We start from the raw sequence: 16,027 nt of genomic DNA on the forward strand, positions 1-16,027 counted from the left end.
CACCAGGGAAAGCATCACGAGATTCGGCGAGGCTGTTCCTAGGTAAATAGAGGGCATTATTTATCATCAGCATTATTATTATTATTGAACAAGGCGTCAAGCAAACCGAACCGGGTTCTGGTCCAGCGATCAACCCCAGCTCAGCTGCAGGCGACAGGCGATGACGCTTGTGGCCGAGCTCGCAGGCTACAATTAAGCAGCACTTCCACGTGACCACGTGTGTGTGTGTCCGTGTGTCTGTCTGAGCCGTGGCGCAGAAGTGAACGGACTGCGCTACAAACCTGGCGCCCCGACTCTCATACTTGCTCACGGCTAACCCCAGTGACGATTACCTGAACCGGTCGTGGGCCTCTCCTAGGTCGACTCGGCCATCAAATGAGTACCTGGTGCGATGTGTAAACATCGTCACAAGAGAGACAAAGGCGGACGGGCGTGGTGCCGGCCACGCAGCCTCTCGTGTGCCTTGCCAGCCTTCAGAGATGCTTGCTAACAGCACTTGCCCCAACAGTATGCTCAGACTATACGGGGAATCGTTGTCTTTGGTTTGTATGTGTACTTGCGCATGTATTAGTGTGCGCGCGTGTGTGTCTTTGTGTTGCCTGTTGCTATGTTTCAACTCAAAGTGTCACGCAAAACAAAGCACTTAACGGCCTCTATGCGATCAGCAGTCCGTGTGAATGTGCGTGTCGGCTGTGTGTGTTTTGATATCAACGTGCGCGCACGCGCGTGTGTGCGCGTGTGTGCGCGTGTGTGTGCGTGTGTGCGCGTGTGTGCGCGTGTGTGCGCGTGTGTGCGTGTGTGTTTATTTCTTGCTCCCCTTGAAAAATGCAGTACCGAAACAAAACCACCGCGACATCCTCCTCTGGGTACCGGCGCCTCGGTACGCGTGTGCGTCTCTGACTTTGGCCGGAGCGGTGGCGCAGCGGTTAGCACACTGCGCTACGAAACCCTGCGTACCCCAAGTTCGATTCCCGCTCGTGCGATATCGGTTACGGATGTCTCAACCTGAGACTGGCCTCGCAATGTGTACCTGGTGTGGTGTGTATAGATATCAGCACTGGGGAGGTAAAGGTGGCCGAGGCTTGGGGCGTTTGCTACACTCTCCCTTCGTGCGCTGTTTGGCTTTAATAGGGGCTCGCTAACAAAACGTGACCCTAGCTGCCTGTGTAGGTTACCCTGGAGGGTCGTTGCATTTTGCATGAATGTGTCTCTGTGTCCTTGTGTGTATGTGTGTGTATTGTTTGTGTGCAGTAGTGTAGCGGTTAGCGCGCTGCACTATGAACCCGGCGACACGGGTTCGATTCCCGCTCACGGCCAACACCAGTGACGATTATCTGAACCGGTCCTGGGCCTCCCATAGGTCGACTCAGTCTCAAATTAGTACCTGGTGCGGTGTGTAAACACCGCCACTCGGGAGACAAAGGCGGTCGGGCATAGTGCTGGCCCAGCCACCCCCACGTGTGCCGTACCGGCTTTCAAAGGTGCTCTTCACTCAAAGCACTTTCCTCAACAGTTTGTCAAGGCTATACGGATGATCTTTGTCTTTGTGTGCTGTATATTTGCTTTGCCTGTGCGTTTACAATCCAGCGTGGAACAAAGCAATCGTACAAGGTACAGACCCCTCCCCCCCCATTCCCCCCCCCCCCCCCCCGCGGTGGCGAGATGTTAACTATCTCGCCTGGTATGCAGGAGGTCGTGGGGTCAATCCCGACCCTGGCGCCTGGTGTATAATTCGAGTCTGCATTTTCTCTTTCTTTCCCCGTGGGCGCGTGAAATTTTTCTTCGGGTCCTCCGGTTTTCCCCTCCTCATTTAGAATGAACATGCGTTTAGAATATTTGGGCTGTTCTAAGTTTCCACGCGATAAGCCACTTCGTTGAGCTATCATTTGTAGTAGCCAGGTAACTTCTGAAAGAGAGCTATTTAGCTTAGTGGGCCTTACCTGGTTAAAAAAATATATATTTAGAGTCCTTACCTGGTGCCTTTGTAACCAGGGTGAGAGGCCACGATAGCTTCTGATTTGCAAGAGTGATTGAATGAGTGAGTGAGTGAGCGAGTAGGTGAGTGAGTGAGTAGGTGAGTGTCAGAGGGGTTCACCACCTGCAAGACGCCATTTCACAGAGGAGATGTGAGAGACGCACCCAGGGACACAAACGCGCAGCTGCCATGAGACGCAGCAGTGCGCGCGCCTCTCGCATCGCCCTCCACAGCCACGTGAAGTGACGCGAGCCTCAAAAGCGCCGACTTATCCCCTACCCCCCCCCCCCCCTTCATCCACAAGAGGAGCAATCATCATCGTTTTCGATAGACAGCCAAGAGAGTAGGTGAGTGGGTAGTTTATTAAGTGAGAGCGACGATGTTGGAGCGAACGAGTGAGTTCAACATTTAAGGTGAATATTGTTGAACCAGGTGAGATCTCCCGAGACCCGAGGATAGGAGTCTCATTTGCAAGATCGACCTGCGGCGTGATTCTGCTGCCGGCACGGGGTGATGATTGCTCCTGTTGCTCTGTGCGATGGAATCCCTAATGGAGTTATTTGCGGTGTAACTTTTGAATTTGCCAAATTTGGACCGTGACTCTGGCACGGTTCAAGAGCTTCTTCAGCAACTGTGTGTGTTATAAATGTATTCCTAATCAGCCTACCTCTGCTTGTCTGCGTAAATGCGTATTTCTACTTGTGTGGGTGTGTGGGTGTGTGGGTGTGTGGGTGTGTGAGTGTGCGAGTGTGCGAGTGTGTGGGTGTGTGGGTGTGTGGGTGTGTGTGGGTGCGTGGGTGTGTGGGTGTGTGGGTGTGTGAGTGTGTGAGTGTGTGGGTGTGTGGGTGTGTGGGTGTGTGTGGGTGCGTGGGTGTGTGGGTGTGTGGGTGTGTGAGTGTGTGGGTGTGTGGGTGTGTGGGTGTGTGAGTGTGTGGGTGTGTGGGTGTGTGGGTGTGTAGGTGTGTGGGTGTGTGGGGGGGAGAAGGGAGGGCAGTGGAGCAGTGGATAGCGCGCTGCACGACAAACCCGGCTACCCGAGTTCGATTCCCGCTCACGGTCAACAACCAGTGACGATTATCTGAACCGATCCTGGACCTCTCCCTAAGTCGACTGAGCCTTAAATGTAGTGCCTGGTGCGGTGTGTAACCATCGTCACTGGAGAGACAAAGGCGGTCCTGGCGACCCCACCCTCTCGTGTGCCTCGCTGACCTTCATAGGTGAGGGGTGGGGGGTTGTCTTTGTCTACCTCTGTGTAACCATGTGTGGGTGCGGAGCTGAAGATGATTCCGGCACGTGGAGCGAAACGTCGGACGTCGGGCCGTACAAACACGGGGGGGGAGATGCAACAGCAGCACAGCCGCGAGACACAGGCAGCCTCTCGCTTTCTCTCTCCCTCTCGAGCTCTCTGTAGCTATTTCGCTCTCTCTCTCTCTGTCGCTCTCTCTCTCTGTCGCCCCGCCTGTATCACCCTCTCGCTCGCCGCGTCTCTCTCGCCCTGTCTCTTCCACGCACTCCCCTCGTCCTCTCTCTCTCGCAATATCTCTCGCCTCCCTCGCTCCGTTCTCTCTCGCTCCTTCTCCCGTTATCTCTCCCGTCATCTCTCTCTCTCTCTCTATCCGTTTTCCCATTCCCGCACTCCCTCTCTCGCTCGCTCACCCTCTGCTTTGCGAGTATTGATAAATCGTTCGCGCCGGTCGCGACTGGGAGTCTGCAAAATCCGCATTAATCACGCGCAATCAGCCCTCGCGTTTCGTCTCCCGTCTATTCCTGAATGGCATCCAAAGCCCGGAGCCTGGAGCCCGGAGCTCGGAGCCTGGAGCCCGGGGCACGGAGCCTGGAGCCGCCAAACACTCAATCCCGAGCTACCACGCGATAGTATTATTATTAGTCACACTGCGAGGAACTAGGATCGTGCCGCATAAATTAGAACAAACAACAAGTAATAATGGAACGGAAAAAAATATATATTTGAACTACTATTTATATACCTATCACACGTTTAAAAATTCATCAGAAAACTTCTTTTTTTAATTTGTATTATTATTTTTCGATTTAAAGCTTTCGTGACTGCAGGGATTCATCTTCTTGGTTCTTTCGGTAAAGTCACGTAGAATGGAATTATAAAATAATAAAAATAAAACATAATAAAATAATTATCACGACGTTTCGGCCACAACGCAAGCAGCCGTCCTCAGGTGGAGAACAGGTCTGCCGTCCTCAGGTGGAGAACAGGTCTGTCGAGAAGACAGCGTCTGAATGTTCAGACATTCAGACTCTGGTCTCGACAGACCTGTTCTTCACCTGAGGACGGCTGCTTGCGTTGTGGCCGAAACGTCGTGAGAATTATTTTATTATGTTTTATTTTTTATTACTTTATTATTTCCCTTCTACTCTTGTGTTTTGTTTTCACGGAACCGTCCCACTGTGAGCTTCTCCCGTCGTACATAGAAAGTCCGTGACAAGTCTTTGGAAGAGATGCGAGTACTCCACACTTTACCCCAACGCATGCGCGCTGCCGACGATCGTTTCACTGTGGGTCCATACACTTCGACGGCCGTGCGGACAGAGGCAGAGTTTGGGGAGGAGGGGGGAGGGGTGATTTAAGAAACTTTGCACCAATTGCGACGACTGCCGCGCCGGGTCGATAAAATACATCCGAACCAGCGACCGTTTGGATTGCAATCGCAGTGTTGTGAGCTATTTCACCGCGGGGTAGGAACTGCTCACAGATTGTAGAAACAAGCCGCATGAGTTAACTTCTGAGTTTCCCTGCCTTTATATTTATATAATGTTTTTAATTATTCCTTGAGAATGTGGGGACTAAGCAGTAGCCTCCTGAGGTCATGGACGCGCTAATTGAACCGCTGGCAGGTTGAAGAAGAATGTTATACTGGAGGAAGCCGATGAGCTATGAAGCAATTTTTCACAGATGTCCACTACTTTAACGAATCTCAGCCACGAAGCGCTCGTGCCCTGCAACACAGCACTGTATAGAGGCAGCAGCAGCAGCATCGGGGGTTGGTGGGTCACACACAGATGTTGTTGTGAAACTCTCCCTTCCCCCGTGAGCGGCGTTGTGGAGGTTGCCATACCCTGGGATCGCCAGGAGAAGGCGGTGCAGCGAGTGTGGTCTCCACCCGTTCCGTCTCTACGGGATCGAGTGTTTTCCCCTCGCACGCGTTGGTTTTCTACTTGTGTAACACACAACGCTCATTCGGTGGCCGATAACACCTTCAGATATAGAGGACCGCAGAGCTTGGGCAGTTGTTGGAATTGGTTCCTCGCCGCTTTGTGGCTGCTGCTGTCTTCCCGATCCTCGTATGTGATTCCTCCCCATGGAGCCTCTGAGTCGTTCTCTCTCTTTGAGTCGTCCTCTCTCTCTCTCTTTCTCTGAGTCCTCCTCTCTCTCTCTCTCTTTGATTTATCCTCTCTCTCTGAGTCGTCCTCTCTCCGAGTCGTCCTCTCTCTCTGAGTCGTCCTCTGTCTCTGAGTCATCTTCTCTCTCAGTCGTCCTCTCTCTCTACCCTCGCGAAGAGCGGATACTGTGCGGCGGCGGCGCAGCGTTACGAGTTGACATTCCAGGCATACCTCTTATAGCACTGCCTCTTATAACGCTGTTTCGTTATAACGCTCTTTGACCTCGGGGAACATTCCCGCGCGGGTCAGCCGATAAGTGGAAGAAACTAGACGTGGCATTGCCAGTAGGTGCGTCTTCGCTGCCCATTCGCGGTGTCTTTTGTATCGATTCTGCCCATAGTTGATCTGACAGCCACGTTATAGAGTACCCATTCATCGAGGATTATTCACTGCATCGATTCATTGGCAATGCCCCCAAGGATCGGGCAATACCCATTGTAGAGTACATCATTATTATTATTCGTCTGTAAATAAATAAACAAACACGGAGAGGAACTAGTTCCCAGCTGAAACAAACCAAAAAAACTGGGCCATGAAAAATCTCGCGTCGTCATCAGAAACTTAAGAGAAGTGGCAGCGGGTGGCTGGGGGGGGGGGTGGTGGTCTCTGTAATTTCCCGTTCCTGGCGGCTCACAGCGGAACGCTTTGAAGTGCGAAAATTCGAGAGAGAGAGAAAAGGAACGAGACGCCATCCCCTCCCCTACCAGCACAACACCGCCACCAAAGACAAAGATCCCCCGTACAGCCTCAGAGAGACTGTTGGGGCAAGAGGGGGGTGGGTGTGGTGGCCAGTACCACGCCCGACCGCCTTTGTCTCCCCAGTGGAGTTGTGTACACACCGCACCAGGTACCAATTTGAGGCTGAGTTGACCTAGAGGAGACCCAGAACCACGCCTGACACATTGTACCACCAACTCGAAAACCGCAGCCTTCGCTCGGAGATTCGGAGAGCCGTGCAGCGGACGGAATCTTCCGCAGTAGCCCGCAATCACAAATCACTTCTCAATTCCATAAAAAAATAAACTTTTCGCGCCTTACCTATCACTGTCCCACCACCACTCAAATTATCACCACTGCAACAAATACCAGAATTCCTCCACCACATTCATCACCACCACTCCAACCACCACTACCACATAATCCACCACACAGACAGAAACGTAGACACACCACTCCACACCCTCTCTCTCTCTCACACACACACCCGGAACAAGACCCCAGGGGCAATTATTTTATTTCCAAAATGTGTTTGTTGTTGTTTTGTGTGTTTAGGGTCAACTCTTGTGAAAGCCGTGTGACGGGCAGGGGAGAGGAACACACGCAGAGGAAATCTGTGACTCACTCTATGGGTCTCTGTGAGTCTATTTATCTCTGCGTGGGTCTATGGATCTCAGCGTGAGTCTCTGGGTCTCTGTGTGAGTGTATGGGTATTTGTGTGAGTCCATGGGTCTCAGTGTGAGTCAATGGGTCTCTGTGTGAGTGTATGGGTCTCTGTGTGAGTGTATGGGTATTTGTGTGAGTCCATGGGTCTCAGTGTGAGTCTATGGGTCTCTGTATGAGTCTATGGGTCTCTGTGTGAGTCCATGGGTCTCTGTGTGAGTGTATGGGTCTCTGTGTGAGTGTATGGGTATTTGTGTGTGTCCATGGGTCTCAGTGTGAGTCTATAGGTCTCTGTATGAGTCTATGGGTCTCTGTATAAGGCTATGGGTCTCTGTATGAGGCTATGGGTCTCTGCGTGAGTCTCTGGGTCTTTGTATAAGTCTTTGGGTCTCTGTGCGAGGCTATGGGTCTCTATGTGTGAGGCTATGGGTCTCTATACGAGTCACTGGTGTCATGAGACCTTCAACTCACGAAGATTGATCACCCGCTTTAACCACTTGCCGATGCAACCCGGGTTCGATCCCAGATTCTCAGCGGCGCCTTGCTCAGATGATGGTTTCTGACAGAGCCATCAGGAACCCCTCCCGCCCACGACTCCGCGTCACCCGGGAGCCTTTTGTGGAATGTTGTTTTTGTTGCCGGATAATTAAGACTAAGGGCCGGCAGTGTTAGAGGCGTAATGATGTCGTAGCCGGACGCGGGGGGTCATGCCGGGTCAGACGCGCGAGCGATGGACGTGTCTCGATCCAACACGGAGCACAGCCGCCAGCCAGGTGATTGGTACAATTATTGACATGGGTGTGAGTGTGGATGTGTGTGTGTGTAGGGGGTTGTTGTGATTGTGTGTGATGGTATATGTGTGTGTGGGGAGCGGTGGTGTAGCGGTTAGCGCACTGCGCTACGAACCCGGCGACCCAAGTTCGAATCACGCTCACCACCAACACCCAGTGACGATTATCTGAACCGGTCCTGGGCCTCTCCTAGGTCGACTCAGCCTCAAATGAGTACCTGGTGCGCTGTGTAAACATCGCCACTGGGGAGACAAAGGCGGTCGGGCGTGGTGCTGGTCACCCACCCCCCGTGTGCCGCGCTGATCGTCATAGGTGCTCGCAAACAGCACTTGCCCCAAGTGTCTTAAGGCTATACGGGGGCCTTTGTCTTTGTGTATACGGGGTTGTTGTGAGTGTGTGTGATGGTATGTGTGTTTGTGGGGAGCGGTTGTGTAGCGGTTAGCGCGCTGCGCTACGAACCCGGCGACCCGAATTCGATTCCCGGCCACGGTGAACATTCAGTGGCATCAGAGTCATACTAATAATAACACTTACTGATCCTTAAAACTCCCAACTGCACAATCTCCAACCCTCACTATTCCAAGGCACACCGACCAGTGTGGTGAAGTATGGTCAAACAACTCCGATCACCGCCGACCAGTTCAGGGGGAGGCATTCGTCCAGCAGTGGAACGACAGCGAGCCGCAATGCACTGTTGTTCGTCTCCGTGATGTTTCCCTTCGGTCGATTCATCCTTAAATGAGTATTGTTTTCGCCGTGTAAAAAAAAAAACCGAAGGGCCATCTACGGGGAGACAAAGGCGGTGTTGAGACGTGTTGGCCAAATCACCCCCGAGTGTGCCGTTCTGGCCTTCAGCGTGTGCTCGCTAACAGCACTTGCCCCAACAGATCAATACGGCTAAACTGGGGGCTCTGTGTGTATCTGCGCGTGTGTACGTATCGCGCACGTGAGTGAGTGGGGAGCAGGCAGGATAGCGGTTATCGCGCGACCCGTGTTCGATTCCAGCTCACGGCCAATACCAGTGACGACTATCTGAACTGATCCCTGGGCATCCCCTAGGTCGACTCAGCCTCAAATGAATACCTGGTGCGATGTGTAAACATCGCCACTGGGGAGACAAAGGCGGCCGGGCGTAGTGCTGGTCACCCCCCCCCCCCCACCTTCATAGGAGCACTTGCCCCAACACTTAGTTGAGGCTATACGGGGGATCGTTGTCTTTGTAAGTGGTTAGCGCCGCGCTACTAATTTTTTCCGCTCACGGCCAACATCAATGACGAACACCGCCTCTGCCGTCAATAAATTCATCGTGCGGTGTGTGCATACAAAAGCAATGGGAAGACAAAGGCGGCCGCGGTTGAGTGGTGTTTTTTCACACCACCTCCATGCTGATCTTCATAGGTGCTCGCGAACAGCACTTGCCCCGACAGTCAAGGCTATACAGGGGATCTTTGCCTTTGTCTTGGGATTGTGCAGTCGTGGCCACGAGTTCGATTGCGCCTGGTCACGGCGAAAATCGGTGGCCACCAGAGTGATTGATATCCGAAGCAAATCCTGGGCCTCCACTAGGTCGACTCGGCCTTAAATCTGCAGGCCGGTGGGTGCGGCGCTGCTAACGTCATGACGTGGACGCAGAGGGCCCACGTCTCGACTGGAACCCCGAGAAAGCGCCGAGCGTGGGCAGTGAGTGGAGATCATTATTAAGGAAATGCGGAAACACGGAGTCTATAAATTGGTACTTTTAATGGTGTTTAGAGCCTCAGAGAGATGTGCTGGGTAACTCTGTGTGCGCGTGTGTGTCAGTCAGTATGTGTGTGTCAGTGTGTGTGTCAGTGTGTGTGTGTGTTAGTGTGTGTGTGTGTGTTAGTGTGTGTGTGTCAGTCAGTGTGTATGTGTGTGTGTCAGTCTGTGTGTGTGTGTGTGGCAGTCAGTCAGTGTATGTGTGCGTCAGTCATTCAGTGTGTGTATGCGTCAGTCAGTCAGTATGTGTGTGTTAGTCAGTGTGTGTGTGCGTCAGGCAGTCAATGGGTGTGTGCGTCAGTCAGTGTATGTGTGCGTCAGTCAGTCAGTGTGTGTATGCGTCAGTCAGTCAGTATGTGTGTGTCAGTCAGTCTGTGTGTGTCAGTCAGTCAGTGTGTGTGTGTGTCAGTCAGTCAGTGTGTGTGTGCGTCAGGCAGTCAATGTGTGTGTGCGTCAGGCAGTCAATGTGTGTGTGCGTCAGTCAGTCAGTGTGTGTGTGCGTCAATCAGTCAGTGTGTGTGTGTGTGTGTGCGTCAATCAGTCAGTGTGTGTGCAGTAGGGTGCTCATCCCTCCTTGGCTCTCGATGATTCGACCATTCATCGTCGTCGTCATCATCGTGCAATGACCAATCCACTGCTGGATGAACACCTTCTCCCTACCCATCCATCCATCATTTTTTTTCGTAATTCCTCTCGCCGTGTCCCTTGGAAACGGCCGCGTGTAAGTCACGTGCGCGCGGCGCCTGGCTGCTCATTACTGATGCTGGACGCTGCTCGTTGCCATGGAGATTCGGTTTAGATATCCGCGGATGCCAAGGGGCATGGATCGACAGACAGGCGACGAGGGCTAGGGGGACATTGCAGGCAGTCAGATAAGCAACAAAGATCCCCCAGAGTAGCCTTTAACATACCGGTGGGGCAGGTGATGTTAGCAGCACGTATTAACGTCGGCACTTTACAACACCGGGCCGCCTTTGTATCTCCAATGCTGATGTTTTCCCGCACAGCACCAGGTACGTATTTAAGGCTGAGTCGATCTAGGGGAGGTCTAGGACCTGTTCAAATATTTGCCACTGCTGAACCGAGGAGGGATGAGCGACGGTGCCGGGATGTCTTCATTCAGCAGTGGATCGATCATAGCACAACGATCATCGTGATGGTGAGCGGTTGGGGAAACGTTGCCTTATCACTCTGAACAGGCCTCGAAAGCTAAGCCGGCAGGAGCCTGTTTAGTACTTGGATGGCAGACCGCCACCACCGGGGCTTGCCAGGTGTTGCAGGTTTCGGGTTTGACATAGTCATCTTCGTGGGGAGAGGAATGTGTGAGAGAATGCGCAGCTTTAACCCGGCGTAGGTTCTCTAACACGCGTAGCACACAATGATGAAGATCCCCCCCCCCCCCCATATAGTACAACACAGATACAAAAAAATTCCACTCCCGTGTCGCCGCCGGTGTTCGCTTGGCGCAGCGCGCCAGCCGCCGGCGATTTCCCCGCCGACGATCGGAGCGCGTCGAGTTCAGACGCACGAGCGCGGGAGATGGAGCGATGAAACCGGATCAGGCGATAGTTGCTCGGTTAGATGTTATAGTCCGCGCTGCGTCGCGAGAGCGTGGTGGCGGCTGCCGCTGTGCTCGGCCTTCCATCAGCCAGCAGTGGATTGAGCAAGGCTGATGCTAACGCCGCTGCCGCTTCTGCTGCTGCCTATGATGATGATGATCGCGAATATCGGGATCCGCGGATTTCCGATTGGTGAATCGTGCAGCGAGAGGTTGCGTTTGGTCGGTGTGTGTGTGTAGGGGACCAGCACTCTCTATCTCGCGCGGCAATGTGGATAGAGTGTTATTTTGTTGAATTGCCGAATTGATTTATATTACAAAGATGAACAGGGTTTGGGAGGTATGCCATTCGCCGAAACCCTAACACAAACAAACACTCACAAAAATAAACAGATTCCCCCATCCGCACCCTTGCGTAGCCTACATCGACTGTTGGGGCAAGTCTCTGTGTCTTTGTGTTTGTGCGGCACGGGTTGGAGAAGAGATGGAGCGGATGCGGTACAGGAGGATATGGAGCTGAGCTGAGCTACCGATGACTGCTACCAGCGGTGTCAAGATCGGCCTCCGTGGAGGAGGCTCGTGAAGGACGCTGCTACTGGGCAATTGGAGGCAGTCGCCCTCCAACAACCGCGGAGGGCAGAGGAGCGACGCTCACAACAACGAGCGGAGCGCCGTAGCAGATTAAATGTTGGCCCAGTTGGGGGTACAGGTGGTGCATCTGCCAACCATCTCAGACAGTCAACCCATGGCACCTGGGTAGATCCCGTGACCTCCTGTCAGCAGCGAGCCTTCGATACTTCACGTTGCCTCGAAGTACACCTAGCCTGGCACAAGCGCCGTGGTAACGTCACCGCCACTTCGTGGCGAATGGGGGTGACTGTTGTTTAGTGATAGTGAGCATCTAGAATATGCATGCCGACACAGACGTCCATAGGGGGAGTGCTGGGCCCGGCGAAAACCCCAACGTGTGGACCCCCCAGCCCCCCTCTGTTCAAACTAAACCGGAAGTTTTATATCCGACACCGAAGCACGTGCCCCCCCCTCCCCAAAGCGCGGGGCCCAAGGCGGTCGCCGCGATTTGCCGGCTCTGCGGACGGGCGCGGTGTTCTCACGGCCCCGCGGCGCGATAATTATCCGTCTCGAGTGCCTGCACGTGTCGACTGCTTTCATCGCTCCGTCTCCACGATGGCCGTAAAAAATCACTGTCGGAAGCGTTCCATTCCTTGGCTGCCGTTCCGTTATTATTCTTGACCATTCAGTTCATCAACGTCCCTTGTGACCAATGGCGGAGCCAGGATTTTCAGGTAGGGGGAGGGGGGCAACCCCTCCAGCAATGAAAAATGATAGAGGAGTTGTTAGTAAGTAAGGACTCGTCCCTTGCTTTTTATTCGACGCGTGTGGAGCGATGGCGCAGCCATCGATCGAGGGTCGAATTCGAACCGCGTTGTGTGATCGGCATCGCGCTCGCTGAAGGTGTTGATGCCTTCAGGGAAGTCGTGTGCTGTTTACGCAACTGCGCATAATTATGAGTCACTTATAACTGCTTTGCCGCTACTTATTGCCAATTATGGACTCAGACTATTGTCCTATCATCTCATCGAGTCCCTGGCACGTAATAATATGCTACACAGTGGCAGTGGGGGTCGCAAAATACTGATTTATTACTAATAAACCCCAATGATCCGATCGAAATTAGGGATTTAGGGATTGCTTGTGACCGCGACGAGTCCTGCACAAGAACCACTTGGTTTGATTTTGTTCTGAAACGTTTGGACGACGTCCTTAACCCTCGTGTCTCTTCTCTAACTCCGCGTGCCGTCCATCTCTCCGTCGTTCTTCCGCACACCGCGAGAGGAGTTCACAAGAAACGGAGAGGGAGAGAGTGAGAGAGAAATTAGGGCGCTGCGCAGCTGGTGAGTTCGTGATGAAGATTCAAATCAAATTAAATAGCAGACTGGGATGTGTGCGCGTGTGTTGTTGTGTGCGCGTGTGTAGCGGTGGTACAAATGTTAACGCACTGCGCTACGAAACCCGGCGACCCAAGTTAGATTCCTGCTCACGGCCACCACCAGTTACGATTATCTCAACCGGTTCTGGGCCTCCCCTAGGTCGACTCAGCCTCAAATGAGCACCTAGTGGGGTGTATCAACATCGCCACTGGGGAGACAAAGGCGGCCGGGTGTGCTGCTGGCGACCCACCCCCTCGAGTGCTGTGCCGGCCGTCATAGGTGCTCGCTAACAGCACTTGCCCCGACAGTCTGTGAAGGCTACACGGGGTGGGGATCTTTGCGTGCACGCGCGTGCGTGGCTTCGCACGAGCATCTGCGGTGTGTCTATACATGGGCGTGTGCGAATGTGCGTCTATGGCGTGCGTATGCTCGGCCGACCTTTGACTCCCGCAAGTGGCCGCGGTGTGTGAACATCACAAGGTGGTCATTCGAGACGGATTCGACCAGACAGACAGACAGACACACACACGCACGCGCGCGCATACAGGTACGCATCTGCTCTTTCCCTCCACCACCACCACCCCCCTCGAGTCTCCCCGGACCCCCTGGGTGTGATGCTGTTGATTGGGTGCAAATGAATCGCCGCGGGGCCGCCCGTACCCGTGCAGGTTTAAAGGGACGAGCAGTCGTCCCTTCTCGCCTCCCAACGCCGCCCAACACGGAGCTCGCGGTGAGTAACGGGCGGGGTGAGGGTACAGGCGCAGGACTGCAATTTCCTGCTCGCGTGAAGCTCTCAAGAGGGGAACTCCCACCGGATGAGGGTGTTTTGACTCTTCCACGATGGTCGCTACGTCTAGGAAGCAGTGGGACTTACCCACGTTTTACCCATCACCACACACGCAGCAGCTTCCAATCAGCGGCGTTCATTGCTTGACAGTAGTCAGAGCGATGCTCTTTGTTTCAGATGATCAGGAACTGATACTTATCCAAATTAAACACAAAATCAAACTTCATGTGTTCAGGGTTTTTTTGTGCAGTCGTTGGTGACCACGCTAAGACCATCAAATCACTGCCTTAATCTGAGTCTCTAGTTCTCTGTGTGAGTCTATGGTTATCTATGTAAGTATATGGGTCTCTATGTGAGTATATGTATCGTTGTGTTAAGCTATGAGTCTCTAATTCTCTATGTAAGTCAATGGTGATCTGTGCAAATCTATGGGTCTCTATGTGAGTCTATGTCTCGATGTGAGTCTATGTATCTTTGTGTTAAGCTATGAGTCTCTAGTTATCTATGTAAGTTTATGGTGATCTGTGCAAGTCTATGGGTCTCTATGTGAGTCTATGTCTCTATGTGAGTTTATGTATCTTTGTGTTAAGCTATGAGTCTCTAATTCTCTATGTAAGTCAATGGTGATCTGTGCAAATCTATGGGTCTCTATGTGAGTCTATGTCTCGATGTGAGTCTATGTATCTTTGTGTTAAGCTATGAGTCTCTAGTTATCTATGTAAGTTTATGGTGATCTGTGCAAGTCTATGGGTCTCTATGTGAGTCTATGTCTCTATGTGAGTTTATGTATCTTTGTGTTAAGCTATGAGTCTCTAGTTCTCTATGTAAGTCAATGGTGATCTGTGCAAATCTATGGGTCTCTATGTGAGTCTATGTCTCTATGTGAGTTTATGTATCTTTGTGTTAAGCTATGAGTCTCTAGTTCTCTATGTAAGTCTATGGTGCTCTATGTAAGTCTATGGTGCTCTATGTGAGTTTATGGGTCTCTATGTGAGTCTATGTCTCTTTGTGTTAAGCTATGAGTCTCTAGTTCTCTATGTAATTATATGGTGCTCTATGTAAGTCTATGGGTCTTTTTGTGAGTCTATGTCTCTTTGTGTTAAGCTATGGGTCTTGTGTGAGTCTATAGTTCTCTATGTAAGACTACGGTAGTCTATGTAACTCTATGTGAGTCTACCTCTCTTTTTGAGTCTATCTTCCTTTGCGTTACGCTATGGGTCTCTGTGTGAGTCTATGAGCATCGTGTGAACCATTGATGGCCGGGCTGAGACCAGCGACTTGCTCCACTTGAGAACCCGGTTTGAAATCCACGCTCAGGTGCTGAAACCCTTGACGGAAACCCAGGCTCTCAGCGATGCCCAGCTCAGCAGCAGCGTCGTCCATCTCACTCTCAGCCTCTCGCTCTCTGACCTCTCGGCCGGCCGGTCAGCTCATCTGGACGGGGAGTGTTGAAATGAAACGCGAAGCTGTCTTGAGCCGACGTGCAATTCGCTGCCGGTCGGTAATGAAATGTGAGCGAGGTGAAGCTGAGAACCGCCGGGAAAATTGTCTCGGCAGAATGCGCGGACAAGTGGACGCGTGTCATATTGAGGCCAGACTCCAATATTCGTAGCTCTCCCCCCTCGCTCTCTCTCTCTCTCCTCTCTCTCTCTCTCTCTCTTTTTTTTACGATCAGTGGAAACAAGACGATGCTCGGTGTATTCGGCACTTTGCTTCGTTCATCATTTCGTATATATTTTTTTTACATTTTTAAACTTAGCTTTATGTAAAACCCCCACCTCTCGCTCACTCTCTCGCTCACTCTCTCGGTCACTCTCTCGCTCACTCTCTCGCTCTCTCTCTCGCTCTCTCTCGTTCTGCACGCAGCCTTTCTCGCAGCTCTCTCCTCGACACGTCTGTGACTCTCCCCCTCGCTCTGCCTCTCTCTCTCTCGGCTCTCTTTCTCGCTATCTCCGTGGTGGTGGTCACGTGCACTCTGCTGATGATGATGATGATGATCATGATCACGATGATGACGACAGCAAATCCAACTTGCTGGACGGAGGCGTCCCCCGAGGTCGATTCGATTGCATTCTCGGTCGCGGACAAAATCAGCGGTGATTATCTGAACCGGCTCTGCGCCTCCCCTAGGTCGGCTCGGCCTTAAATGAGTACCTGATAGGGCGTGTGTGAGCAGGTGGATTGACAACGGGTTGTCATTATCATCTACAGCATACCAGAGCTAGGTAGTTGCAGGCGCAGCCATGCAATTCCTTGCTCACGCCACTTGTAACGGAATGTCCTCCATAGGAAGGGAGCTCTATAGAGCCCCCTCCAAATGGAGTCGTGGGCCCACTCTTCCACGTGGGCCAGACGACTTGGATGAAATGGGGGAGGGGGGGAGTACAACACACTTTACCCCACCGTCGATTGACTCACTGATACCAACTATCA

The 16,027-nt window shown here is 52.5% G+C and overlaps 1 protein-coding gene across 3 annotated transcripts in view; it reads right to left on the bottom strand.

The window, feature by feature from the left end:
* The window catches only part of LOC144948641 (uncharacterized), a 298,072-nt gene that overhangs the window by 182,870 nt on the left and 99,175 nt on the right, over nucleotides 1–16,027 (bottom strand). The gene's annotated exons all lie outside the window — the stretch shown is intronic.

The sequence above is a fragment of the Lampetra fluviatilis genome, chromosome 50, assembly GCF_964198595.1.
Source record: "Lampetra fluviatilis chromosome 50, kcLamFluv1.1, whole genome shotgun sequence".
Classification (NCBI taxonomy): Eukaryota; Metazoa; Chordata; class Hyperoartia; order Petromyzontiformes; family Petromyzontidae; genus Lampetra; species Lampetra fluviatilis.